The sequence below is a fragment of the Protopterus annectens genome, chromosome 3.part0 (genome assembly GCF_019279795.1).
Source record: "Protopterus annectens isolate FY-2018-M chromosome 3.part0, PAN1.0, whole genome shotgun sequence".
In the NCBI taxonomy this organism is placed as follows: Eukaryota; Metazoa; Chordata; order Ceratodontiformes; family Protopteridae; genus Protopterus; species Protopterus annectens.
Genome location: NC_056731.1, coordinates 1,234,132,380 through 1,234,147,294, shown reverse-complemented (window position 1 = coordinate 1,234,147,294; position 14,915 = coordinate 1,234,132,380).

Below are 14,915 nucleotides of genomic sequence, written 5' to 3'. Positions count from 1 at the left end.
TACAGATGATAAAATTTTAATGTCAACGTTCATTAGGGAGATTGGCCTGTAGTTATTAAGGTTAGATTTATCCAGGTTATGTTTGGGGATTAAAATGGTCTTTGAGTGGTTAATGTAAAGGTCTGAAATATAGTTGAGGGATATACAGTTAAATAGGTTAAGTAGAATGGGAGCTAGGATATCTTTAAAGGTTTTATAAAAATCTGGACAGTATCCGTCTGGACCTGGAGCTTTCCCCTAATTAAGGTTTCCGAAGACATTTACAACTTCTTGATTCAACAGGGCAGATAAGATTCCTTTCTGTTCTTCATTTAGCTTTGGGAATGTGATATTGTTGAGATAGTCGTTTATCTCTGAGATCGGGGTTTGATGATCATTACTAGTATAAATCCCTGAGTATACTTGATGCTATAAATGAGTAATTTGGGAATCTGATTTATAGAATGTGCCTTGGTGATAGATAAAGGCTATTCTGGGTGATTCCTGTTTATTTTCAATTAGCCTAGCTAGTGCTTTGGAGGGGGTTTATATCCATTCAGAGTATTTTGTAATAAACCTTAGTTCATGTAGGGAGTAGTTGGATTGGTGTAGGTCAAATCATTATTTTTCCTTATCTATCATTTCATTTTCCATTGCTAAAGTGTGGTTCATTTGAAGCTTATCATCTAATTCTCTAATCTCAGACATTAGGCGGTTCTCCTTTTCTTTCCTCTTTTTCTTAAGGTATGTGGATTTTTGAATAAATATTCCTCTGAGTACAGCTTTACATGCTGCCCATTAGATGTCATATGGATACCCGTATTTTGAGGGTCACTGCTGAACTCTGTTCGAACTGTGGCTATCTCATCCGTAACTGTTGGGTTATGTAAAACATTGTTATTAAGAGACCAGTTAAAACCTTTATGTAGTAAAGATGAGCTTTGTGCAAAGTTTAGCATTAAAGCAATCTTTGAGTGGTCTGAGAAAAAACTTGGTTTAACTAAATGCTTTATTTCCCAATTTGTTAATATTTCTGACATTAGAAAGAAATCTATGCATGACCAAGAATTATGACATCTAGAGAAATATGTGTAGTTATAGTTGTTCCAAGTGTCGTCATCAATGGATATAGGGTCAACCAGTCCAAAGTCCGATATTTGATCCATCAAGGCAAGGGAAGCTTGTGTATTATATGATTTAGATTTGTTAGAGCGGTCAATGCTAGGGTCAATTACTGCATTCCAACCCCCCCCCCCCAGGATAAAATAGTGACTGGGGAAATTAAGTAAGATGTTATAGACTTTCAAAATGAATTCCTGTTCTCCTGAGCATGGTCCATAAAGGTTTAAGAACAATATTGGTTTAGTGAGCAGTGGGGTTTGGCACGTGAAATAACACCATCTACCCTCTTGGTCTGTACCCCTGTCTATAATAGAAGGTTTAAATGAGTTTTTAATAACAATGTCTACCCCTTTAGAATTACAGCTATTTCCTGCTGAAATAATGTCTTTTATCCACTTCCTATTCTTCTCATTTACCCATTCCTCTTCTACCAGATGTGATTTTTGAATATGAGAGATATCTGCTTCTGATTTTAATAGAAGGTGCATTAGAAGATTTGTTTTACTTTTGTCCTGGAGCCATCTTACATTCCAGGAAATGATTTTCCATACTTTATATTTATGAGGGGCTCTGATGAAGTTAATGATGATTATGAGCTGAACAAGGAGCAGAGAACTATTATGTGGCTCAAGAGTTATTTGCAAGTTAGGTATATGTGTAATATCTAATGAAAATGCAGCACTGAACGTTATGAAACCTACCCCTGTGCCTACCCACTTAACCCCTAACTTTGAGAGAGAGAGAGAAAAGGGAAGGAGAAATAAGTAAACATGTCATTGAAACAATTAGGTAGTTAACAAAAATAGGATAATTATATTTACATATTATGTACACCGTTGATTCAATTCCAAGCGTCATCAGGTACCTTTCTTAGCATATCCAACCAGCCCTTGACTAGAGGTACTGACAGTTATGGAAGATATGGAAGATACTGACCTTAACTCAGCCTCGTATCAACCTTTATAAAGTAAGTTATATTTTAATATAAAGGAAGAATCTACGATTAAATTTAGTTCGTAGGAATGAATATACCAGTGTGAAGTACACAGGGGGACTCATGAAAGGTGACATTGCTTGACCCTAATAGACAAGCACAACAATAGAAAGGAAAAAATAAAAGAAACGTCCTGCCGGCTCAGCTCGCTCAATGAACATCACAGGTGTTTTCTCTACAAATACTTGTCTGTTCTAGCAAATATGGTCCTTCCTAACTATAGAATGACACAATCACAAAAGAAGAACTGTTCACTGAGCAATCCCTTGGAAATCCAAGGGTGAGGAATACTTTTGGTTTGCAAGACTGTTCTACATATGGACATATGAACCCTGCACTTCCTTAAGTTAAATTTATTTATTTTACTCATCTCTCCACTAAAGTCCACATTTTGCGATGCTATCATTGTAAAGATAGAGACACAGACATAGCAACCTACTTGTCAGCTCAATGCAGTCCTGCTGTATGCCTTCTTGAGTGTTATCTGCCTTTATCTTTACCCAAGTAAGTCAATTCAACTTAAGACTGCCCATTAAGCAAAGAGATAGAGAACCAACGCACTTGTGTCTGATGACCCTCAGCTAATAAACTTATCTAGGTAATGTCTATCTGATCCATCGGTTGGAGTACAATGAACTGCCTTAGTGGGAAAAGCATGAAATGGAATACTAACTTTATTATTTTATGTGATGGAGGGGAGTGTGATCTGGTTACAGCCTTAAAAGAAGACACACTGTAGTTACAGGCATCTAGTGTGCTCTGCATTTATTTAATTGGATCATCCCTGCCTTTGCACTAGGAATTCTTCTTGGTTTACATTTTTTTCTTAGCTCCTCCTCAGTTTTCATTAGACATTGTGGTAATAATTTTAAAAATATGAAATGTCTCTCAGTAAATGTGGAACTCTGAAATTCTGACACTTAAATCTGACTACATATGTAAAAGTCTCTTGCAGTGTTCTGCATTTCTGAGTCCTTGTTTTGAAATGTTTTAATCTTCCAGAGGTAATTTGCATATGTCTCACAGAGCTCTGTAGAAGCTTGTTAGTCATTATTTCTTTGTTTTGCTTAGCCTTTTTGGATATATCCTTTATGCATATGTTTAAATACGTCTGCTTGCATGTTTCAGGCAGTAGCACAAGAGTATGTGCGCACTGACAGTATCCGTTTTATATTGATCTCTTAAACTGAGGTTTAAGCAATAATTCATATGCTACAATAAACTCCCCACATCTTCAGATAGACTAAGAATAGAATCTGAAGGCTACTATGATGCCTTGATGACTGTAGCCTGGAAAACCACTAGTCACAGACCCTGGTAACTACATAGCAATTAGCCTCATGCAAAGCTATGCAGCATATTTATCTCATAACTCATTAATCTGGTCATTGAAAATCACTTAACAGTGGTACCTCATCAGTTATTTTTTGTCCATTGTGTCTCTGCCATAGCCCAGAAAGCTTCTTCTGGCTCATTTAATGTCCAAAGATGTAACCAATAGAGACAAAGAAGTCTTTATTAACCTTTGCTCAGGTCTCAGCAGACTGTTGAGTATTATGCTCCCTTTGGCATGTTTTGATCTAAACATATCACACACCTTGACCTCAGAGATTCATGATTAAAAGAAAAAAAAAATCACTGCCCTTAAAAGTCTTAGCTATCAGGTCAGACTGATTGCCCTCTCTCTGCACTTAGTCTGTTATAGATACCTCCACTGAGAGCTATACCTAGCCTTTTGTACTTTGTACAGAGTTTATAAAATTAAAAACCTTGGGAAGGGGCTAGAGCCATGATCTAAGAGGGATAAGCTATATTTTGAACTTGTGTGAATAAATATTGTTTGTTCTTTGTGGCAAGCTGATCAGCATAATAAGTCTTAACCGACATGAGTGGTAGGTTGGATGTAGCTTTACTGTTAACTGTTCTATGTTTAAGAACAAGGCACAATATCTACCTAAATCCATCTGTTCTGCATAGCATCAATACTTGCACACATCCTTATGCTTCATTGGTACATAACGGATGTCTACTTTTTCTCCCTGTATTGTAGTGAGACTCAGTTCTCACAACACCCTAGTATATAAAATGCCTAACTACTATATTTAGATTGATACTATTTCATTTAGATAATAAAGAGTTTTTAACAGTCTAATTAGAACTGGGAAGCTCCTACTTAAATCGCGGTTTGCATCGAGTACTTTAGATGTTTTAAGAGCTCAACAGTTGTTGTAAGAGCTGGTAAGTTTTAACTTAAACTGCTGTTTATATTGAGTAATTCAGCTGTTTCTTACCAGCCCAACAGTTCTTGTAAGAGCCAGCAAACTTCCACTCTAACTGCTGTTTGTATCGAGTGTTTCAGCTGCTGTTAACAGCTCAACAGTTTTAGCAACCTTCAGTTTAAACTGCTGTTTGTAACAGCTCAACAGTTCTTGTAAGAGCTACCAAGCTTCCACCTAAACTGCTGTTTGTACTAAGAGTGTTTCAGTTATTTAAATGTTTGAGAGCAAGAGGTGGCTCGTTCATTCTTTTTCCTTACACATGTTATATTTGTTTGAACGGCCTTTAGTGGTGTGATTTGCTCTTTGTGCTTAGTATCTGAGAGTTGGTGGGCTGGCACTTCTCTGTTTCAGGACATCAAATGCTATTTGGTGTTATTCAAACCAGGACCAAGATACTTCTTTGTGTATCAACTTTCCGAGTGGGGATGAAAATTCGCTCAAGTCTGGAATGAACTTGCCTTGGAAGTTAACCATGCCAAGAAAACATTCTAGGACTTGAAATTTGTCTGGAGATGGCATCTCAAGAATTGCTGTTTGTTTGAAAGGATCTGGTTGTAAGACTAAAGTGGTAAACAAATGACCAACATAAGTAAATTCTAGTAGCCTGAACTTCCACTTAGGATTTAGCTTAAGATTCACTTCACATGATCTTTTCTGAACTTTCCTAAGGTTTTTGTCATGCTCGGCTTCACCATTACCTCCTACTAGAATATCATCCACTATAATAGAACACGGATATCCTGAAAAAATTTGTTCCCTGGCATGCTGGAAGACTTCACTGGCAGAATTTATCCTAAATAGCATTCTCAAAAATCTGTACCTGCCAAAAGAAGTACTAAAGGTGGTTAGCAATGAAGATGTTCAGTCAAGCAAAATTTGCCAAAATAAACTATTTGCATCCAAAACAGAAAAAACAGTGGCATTTGGCATAAGAGCAGTGACTTCTTCAACTGTATGCATTGGATGATAAGGTCTTTTCAGTGCTCTGTTCAAATCTCGTGGATGAATACATATTCTGATATAATCTGAGCTTTTCTTATGAACTGCTACCATGGACGATACCCATTCAGTTGGTTCGTCAACTGGACAAATCACACCTTGCTGCAACATTTTATCTAGTTTAGATTTGACTCTCTTCCACATAGCTACTGGAACTTTCTGGGATGGTTTTACAACTGGGTTGACTTTGGGGTCTAACTTCATGGAGTACACAACTTTGAGTTTGCCTTGTTTCTCTTCAAAAAGATCAGCTTATGCAGAGAAAATAGACTGGGTGAAATTAGAACAGTAGTCTTTCAAGTTTACATGGTGAACTTCCTTATTAAATGAACGTAGCCCCATTTTTAAAGTGTCTCTGAGGCCTAATAATGACTATATGTGCCCTTCGACTATGTAAAATTGCAAGTCATAGCTGTTCCCAGCAGAGTAACATGAAAGCCCTACTGAACCTTCTGTATTGACATCTTCACCACATAAGTAATAAGTTTCTCACACATTGCCAAATCAAGCTTCTCACCAGGACACACTCTAGCAAATGTTTCTGCTGACATAACATTTCACTTTTAACCCGTGTCAACTTTGAGATCTATGAGTTTTCTATTGATCCAAATGGTACAAAATACTTCATTCTTTGCCCATAAATAATAACATTCAAATGCACAATAAACTCTTTGAAATAAAGTACTTTGCAAAAATATGTTTTGAAATGGCTGTATTTTGTGAAATAAATGTACTGTAATACTACACAAACTTGTGAACACTCTCAAATAGCTTTAATTAATGCAAAAATATAGCACATAGTGAAAAAATGCTGTCATTTTCCTTATTTTATACATTTTATGAGATTTGGACATTATTTTATTTCAAGCATTTTTATAACTATTTCACAATTTTTTGTCAATATGTCGCAATTTCAGACATTTCATTTAACTAGAAATTTGTTTTGAGCATTCATTTTAAATTCTTTGAGTAAGAAATCATTTAAGCAAGTTTCAGTACCTGGAATTTGTTTCTGACCTTTTTTTTTTGAGTTGTATGTGCAGTAGGTATGATCCATTCCTCTGTATTCCTCCAACATTAACTGAGTGACTCGATCTTGATTATGGATCCCATTCTGACACCATGTAGCTCATCCTATGTTATGATTCAAGGCGAACAGGTGGGGTAGTTCGTTTATATGCTTTATTATATAGAAACACATCAGGATGGATAGCAGCAAAATAAAATATAAACAAACTGATTAACTGACAGACCATTACATACATGCATGCTTACATCTCAACAGCTCTCTAAAAATGTCAGTCTGGCTCATAAGTGCTCAGTATTTATACATGTGCAAGCCCAAGGAAAGCTTCTTAAAAGGTATACATACATACATTCTGATCTACAGTTGTGTTTGCTTTTGAAGTACTTGGCACGCAGTTGAAACATTGATGAGGCAGTCAGGTAGGATATAATGTAATTAGCAGCTTTGGTGGTGGTGACTATGTTTTCAAGCAAGTTGGACTGGACAAAGCATTGGATTGTTGGTAGAATGATCAAAGATTGGAAGCATCTGAGAGTACTCACTGTGGACAGGCATTTCCCTATTGGTAGATAGATGTTAAAGTTGGTTTTGATGGGCGTACACATGGCGTCTAATTTAATGACGCCATATACAATGTGGGCTACCTTGGCAGTCTTTCTGTATTTTGGGACATTTCTGTTGACTGAATTGTTGGATGCTTTGTCATGGAATGGCATGCAGGTTGTGGATGATGCGGTGCTTATTTGATTATGGTGTTTAAACACAGACAAGGCTGAGAAAGATCAAGTCAGGCTAATGTGTGATGTAGCTAGAGCATTATTTTGGTTCATTGAGGTAAGGTGTGGTTGAAGTTATCATGGGGCATTAATCTTTTGGAATGGATCACGATTGTAGGATACAAGTGATCAGTTTCAAGTGATTTTACAGAAAGGTATTAAGAGCCATGAGATTGTGGCTAAAATGTATTCTTTGTATTCATTTACAATTAATTGAGTTTTGGACTTAGTGAATGCAGGTAAGTCCACTGATTTTATTAAAAGTAAGGACAGGTGGATGTCTAATACTTTTAAAATGCACATTAGGTAGCTGTATTTAAACTTGCTATCTGTATTGGTGCAATGATTCGGTTTGCTTTTGTTTTTACAGCTAAATGGCTTTTGATGATCACGGGATACCTGTTAATTTATTGGTTTGAGAGGGGCACTGCAGTGAGACTTGGTCAGCATTTTCTAGGCTTGGATGTTAAAAAGAATTGAGGATTACATAAAAAGATTTGTGGGTAATGCAGTGGTTACATTTGATCTACGTGGTTCAGTGATACTGTTTGTTTGGAGGTAATCTTCAAATTACTGTAGTTCATTTTGTTAGGAATGACTTGGGAATTATACCCAAAAGAACATTGCTGGCATAGATCTTGAGGTATCTGCTTTTGTTAAAGCAGCGATTTTTGGGCATTAAAGTTGTTTCTTTGGCTATTATTCCAAGGTCAGTTTAGAAGGGGATGGTGAAGGTCTTTCAATTGTGACTAAGAGGCATTTTATAAATGACAGGGTATCCAGAGCAGCAGCATCTACTAGCATGCTACTGCAGCACAGGGACATTAGAGATAAGGACTCAATGCAGTACAGAAATGATGGGGTTTATCTTAGGAAAGCAGGTCTGGGTCTTACATGCCATTGCTGCTCAAAGGCATTGCTGCAATCCTTCAGATATAGTTTTAAAGTTAGGAAAGGTCATGGTGAACAGGCTGCCATGAAGCAGCCAGGAGGGTGGGCAAAGGTGTTGTCCTTGGAAGTTGAGTCTTTCAATATCCCCATCTCCTTTCCTGGTAGGAACATTTGAGATGTATGTGAGTAAGTAGAAGGTAGCAATGCTGCTCTGTGGAATTTCAGCAAGCTTTTGAGGTAAGCTGCATAGTAATAGTTTTGAGTAGGTGAGCGGTGGTACACACTGGCTACCATTTCATAACTATTGGTTTATGGATGTGCTCATTATTATTTACTGTTAGTAGTATAGTTAAATGTTATTGTTTTATTATTATTGCAAAAACGTTGATTGCTATGGCAATTTTTGTCTCGTCATTGTACCTGGGGAAGGGGTAAGGTGTTACTAGACAAAACTGGTTTACCTCTGGTAGGCATTTTGTCTTGGGACACGTCCTGGGGGTTGCCCCTTTAAGTTAGACAGGTTGTAGTGACTAAAATGAATGAGGGAGGGAAGGATGAATAGAGTTAAGTGGGACTGGTTGTTCGAACTTGATGTAAAGTAGGTTGGAATGGGGTTTAGCAATGGATAGTTAAGGTTGACGTATGGGAGTAGCAAGTTTTGGTGCAGACCTTTGTTGAATCCTTCCATCTCAGCTGTCCCTGTTTAACATGAAGATGAGCAGGTGAGGACTTTGTCCTCAGAAGATGTGTTGGTCAGTGTTCCTATTCCCTTTTTAAGTAGGGCTTTTGAGATGTGTGAGAGTGAGTGAAAGGCAGCAATGCTGCTCTATGGAATTTCAGTGAGCGTTTCAGGCATGCTACTTACTGATGGTTCTTAGTAGTTTAACCTTTTAAGTGAAGAAGTGCTGTTGGTACTTGCTGGCTACCATTTCATGATTATTGGTTTTATGGTTATGCCTATTGTTATTTATTTTTTAGCATCATGGTTAATTATTGATGTTTTATTATAATTACTAGAATAAAGTTGATCAGTAAGGCGATTTTATGGTGTGCTCATTGTGTCTGAGGAAGGGAACTTTCTTAGATGGGTCCACTTTCAAAATCCTGACTCTCAAAATCTCTAAACTCAAAATACTGAGACCAAAAACACAAAATACTGAAAACTCAAAATACTGAAAACACACAGGATACCAACACTTATTATATTCTAGCACAAGTACATACTGAAACAAATACAACACAAACCATATTACTCTTTTCCAAGTGTAGTGAAGTGCAATCTTGGAGTTGATAATTTAAGAACCGGGGGTGTGGGAGGTGCAGCCCCCCTACAGGGGGGGTGCAGGGGGTCTTGCCCCCCTGCCTATACTTGCAGAAGAGTAATATGTTTCTGTATGTAGTTCTGCTGCAATATAGTTGTGTTGTTGTACTATGTTTTTCTCGATATTTTGAGTTTCAGTATTTTGAGCTTTAGAGATTTTGCTTTCAGTATTTTAAGTTTAGAGATTTTGAGAGTCAAGATTTTGAATTGGACCTGTTCTTAGACAAGATAGCTTATTCTGTAACAGAATTGTTGCAACGTCTTGATGTGCCCAATACAGAACAATGATGCAGTAACATCTAAGAAGTATATGCTAAGAAAGTAGTTGTTAGTATTACCAAACGAGATTGCTCTTAACTATTCCTTAACAAAGAGTGCCATACATGTCTCAGCATCTTGACAATGCCAGTACTTGTATATGCCATCAGACAAATAATTACAATTGTTAGAAGCACATGGAATAAAACATCTGCATTTTATTGAATTATCAAACGAAAGTTGTTGAATACGCTGAAGATGACACTAAGCTCTTAAACTTGACCAGATTCATGCCCCTTAATAATGTAAAATGATCACATCCTCCATGTTTTCTCTCATTCATGTGTAGCCAGAGTATAACATATTGAATGTATTTAAATGCAAATTTGTCATTTACTTCTTTCATAAATGTGGTAGTGATATGTTGAAAAGGCCAAAGCATTCTCATTCAGTTTATATCATATCCATCAATTAATTTGATTTGAAATTAATGTTCTTCTGTTAAAAGTCTGTATATGATAAAATATTCTATCCAAATGGCATTTGAGGAAAAAGACCACAAAATACTTCCTACAAGATTAGCAGTACATCAGTATTTTTGCTTCAAGGGGATAAATGTCCTAGGTCTCCTGCTGTCATTGCTAAATACCTTAGAATGGATTCATAAAGGTTACCACAAAGGGTATACTATGTGTAGACTGAGTGTAACCTTTCTGAGTGAATAGACAGTGCAAGCATTGTGGTCGGTCTGTTCTTGAATTCAGACAGTGTACACAAGGTGTACACATAGTGTACACTTTGTGGTAACCTTTATGAATCCGGCCTCTTATTTATTTAAATAGTCTAAAGGTCACTACATGAGAGATTAATGTAGTAAAAAAACAAAAGTAAATAAAAATCTTTTCCAGTTATTATGATATTTGGGAAGTGTTATAACCGAATGCCCACTGTCAGCCACATCATGAGCACCCGATAAAAAAAGATTTGCTGCCATAACAACATGCTTATTTGTTACAGTAATGTTTTATGAAGATAAGGAATTTCTTAGCTACGTATATCAGTTTCTAAAAACAGGATTCATAACCTTGCACTTTTCTTTGAGACTAACAAAGATGTGATTTGATATCAGGTAACAGAAAGCAATGATTCCATATGTTTAATTAATTCATTAAAATTTCAATATAAAAAAATCAAAAATAGCTTATAATATTTTAAGTATATTAAAGCGTTGAACTCCTCTGAATATACCTGAAACATAGAGAAATATTATATTGTGTACAGTTGTTTTACATAATTTCGAATAATCATAATTTTTCTTCATAAACAATTTGGTTAGAGAATTCCTTCTGTTGTTTAAACCACATATTAAAATTTATTAACCAGTAAAAGCATATACAGGCTTATAAATGATAGATTTTTATGTCTTTTTTAACACTTTTGAATATGACAATGTGCTTTCCTATAAATCCTAAAATGCTTTGCAAGTGGCTAGCAGCAAGAGACACAGTAAGTGTATTTAACCCATCAACACCTGGGTTAATAGCACTTCTCAGGAAGCAGTGTGGGATAAGTGCCAATCCTGGATTCTGGTTTAAGAAGGAGAAAAGCATTATTGATTTACAGCTGTGTGCACCTCTGCTGAGACCAGCACTATCACCTCTACGAGAGAGATAGCACTTCCATTTGTCAACTCCAAAATTCATTGGCATTACTTCCCCCTTCAGCACACATTAGTAAGCAACTGAAACCGAGGACCTGGGAGTTTTCAGTTGTCGCCACAGCCAGCTTGGCTGAAATAGGCATCATGAGACAATGTAGCAATTGTCTGTTGTTTACTGACAACTACCTACTACTTAAACAAATGGGAACAGTTTGTGAAAGATGTAGTTATATAATGCTGTCGGAGGCGAAGCTCTCACATAAAGCCACTACACGGGGCAAACATAAGATCAGTATCAAAAATGCCACACTATACCTCTCATACACAATACAGACCAAACACATAAACCTGCATACACTGAAGCTCTTAAAAGTACTCTACATAAACCAAAAGGTCTCCTAAATGTATCTTAAGTAACAGTTGCCCTTAGCAACTTCACAAACACACAGACAGGCAGCACCCACTATGAAACATGCATCTAAGGTTCCCACTGACTCAAATCAGAAGTTTAGAAGGCAAAATTCCACAAAGTCCAACATCCTAATCATAGGTGACTCCATAGTGAGACACACTGATGCATCCCTCACTAGGCTGAGTAAGGAGAGGGTAATGGTTAGATGCCTATTGGGTGTCATGGCTTGCCACATTATGCACTCATGTTCTTGCACCACAAGTACATATATGACACAATCATAGTACATAAGGGAGTAATCAGTTTGTAACATACCTCCCTGGAGTATATGCAGGGAGACAGAATATGTGCCTATAGCAGGTATGAATTTATCCTTGTGTTGCATTTTACCTTTACCTATAATGATGTCATATCCTGAACAAAAAATAATTAACTTTAACAATTGTCTTAGCGCCTGGTGTCATTCAAAGGGGAGCACAATACATCTGCTCCTGGGAGGACATGGTAGGCAGTACTAACTGCTTTCCTGAGATGTGTATTGGCAAAAATCTTATCCACCCCATAGTGCATTTTTTAGGTAAAGTCAGTCTACAAATATTTCTAACATACCAAAACAAAATCTGGAAAACTTGAAGGTATTACTACTCAATGACAGCCACCTAAGCAGAAAACTATGCTTCCTACAGCATTTCTTACCCTAGAATGCATCGATATATGCATCATTGAGACCTGGTTCAAGAATATTTAGAGCAACCCATCAGTGCAGTGTTTCAATGGCCACCATGGATTCCAACCAATCACACTAGATGAAGGCACTAAAGGTGGTGGTGTTTCTATATTCATCGAGCTAAATGTAAACCCCTTTGTAACTTGTTGGATTGCAAACTGGCTCAAAAATAGAACCCAAGAAATAAATGTGGATTGATCTACGTTCACCATGGGACCTGCCACTAGTGGAGTAGAGTATACTCTAGAGCTTGGTCTTTTGGGCCACTCCTTTTTGTTATCTACTTCTCAAAGGTCAAGGAAAATCTTCTAGGCTTACAGCTGAAAACCTTATTGATGACTGTTAAATCAGTGGCATCATACATTCTCCAGATGACACTAAGCTCCTTCAGGAAGGCCTAACACAAGCTAATGACTGGTGTCAAGCCATCACCTAAAGCTAAACACCAGAAAGTATATACTCATTTGCTTTGGAAAGGAAGATGTCCCCTTCAGCTAACAAATTGACAATACTCCCTTGAAAACTTACCCAGTAGTGAGTGTCCTCAGAATAAATATAGACAAAGAGGTATCATTCAACCACCATGTGTTGACTCCCCTCTTTTTTGTAGTTTTAAGGTATCTCCTCTGGGATTTGTTCCCAAGAATCACCTGGGGGGTTTTGTATGATTTACCATTTGTCCTTTCCACAGGATGAGTCTGAAAATGACTGTATTCACAAAGAGGGCCCACAGATTCTATATGCCTCTTTGGATGATGCAGTGTAGGCGATTAAAGGGTTTGTTGATCCTTGGCTGGTAAAGGTAGATATAGAGTCAGCTTTTCATTTGTTTCTGGTGTGGGATGATGAACGGCTGTTATTGTGCATAGTGGTTCATAACAAGTTTTATTTTGATAAGGCCATGCCCATGGGTTGTGTAGTGGTTCATAGGTTCATAGGTGTTTACTAGGCTAACAACCACAAGGGCCTTTTTAAGCCTAGCCATGCATGCCAAATCTCTGACAAGTTCTGATACCCTTGATAAGTATAAGCAGGGGCTTGGGAGATGAAATATTTACAAGCTAGGGTCTGGGATATGAACCATTTACAGGTTGCCTGTGTACATTAAAGACATAGGTGCCAAATCAGGGATGAAGTTCCTGCTCCCCATCCAATTGTCCAAGTTGCACTTGAATTGGGTTAGGGAGGAACTCTGCTCCATATGGATGGGTAGCCTGTTCCACAGATGAGGTCATCGCTGAGATACATATCTATCCATCCAGCTGGTCCTATTTATATCACATGCAAGGTTTAAGTCTTTAGAACAGGTAATTCTAGTGCAGTTTGCTTTGCAGATATGCAGGAGGACCATCGGAGTGGGGTCTGACAATGGCCTGTATGTCAGGCATAGATCTCCCCTCCAAAGCCTGTAGGAGCAGAATACAGGGATAGAGCATTGAGGTGGTCTGCGTAGGACATTTTCCTTAAGCCCTATATTCTTTTATTGAGGAACCTCTGTGGATGTTCCAATTGTTGGATATGCCTGGTTGGGTACATACCAAAGGGGGCACTGTACTCAATGATAGGTCTGATGAATGATGAATACAGTGGAACAATGACTTCCTTGGACTTAGAAGCTATATGTTTGTTTATAAGTTCCACAACATAGAATAATTCCCTCACTACTGTAGACATGTGATGGTCAAAGGCCTGATTACTATCGGTGTGTGTCCCTAAGTCCCTGACTACTAGGTCAACTCTAAGGGGTGTATTGTCAATATGATAGTTAGGGATGGATGACATTCCGAAGGATATTATGCATTTCTTGACATTTACTTTTAGTCCATGTCTCTGACATCAGTTGTTTGTCTGTGTCAGCCCCTCCTGGAGAACATCTGTGTCAGTGTGGGATTCAATGACAGCTCCTAATTTGCAATCATCCACAAATTTAGTCAGCCAGAGACCACTGACATTGGCCTGACTTCAGAGAAGTAAATGCCAAAAAGGAGCAGTTCAAGGACTGATCACTGAAAAATTCCACTTGTGACTGGCCTCTTTGTAGAGGTGGACTCCCCATTCTAACTTCCTGGGTCCTGTATGTGAGCTAGTTGGCTATGCACTGGGTGACATATGAGTTTGTACCTAACCTCTTGAGGTTGTCAACATTGTGTCAAATGCCTTGGCAAGGTCAAGGTAAGCAGTGTGAACCATTTTTCCCTCATCCATTGCTTTGCTGACCTTCTCAAAGAAGTCCACCAGGTTGAATATGCATAATCTACCCTTGACAAAACCAAATTCAGTTTGTTCCATTGTCTGGAGGCTTACTGTATCACTATTGATCATTTCCATGATAATTCTTCCTATGACTTTAGGTATAAGACTAGTGAGACTTATGGGTCTGTAGTTTCTAGGGTCTGTAGATGGCCCACCTTGTACAGAGGAATGACTGTTGCTGTTCTCTATTTATGAGGCAAGAAGGCTATAGTTAAAT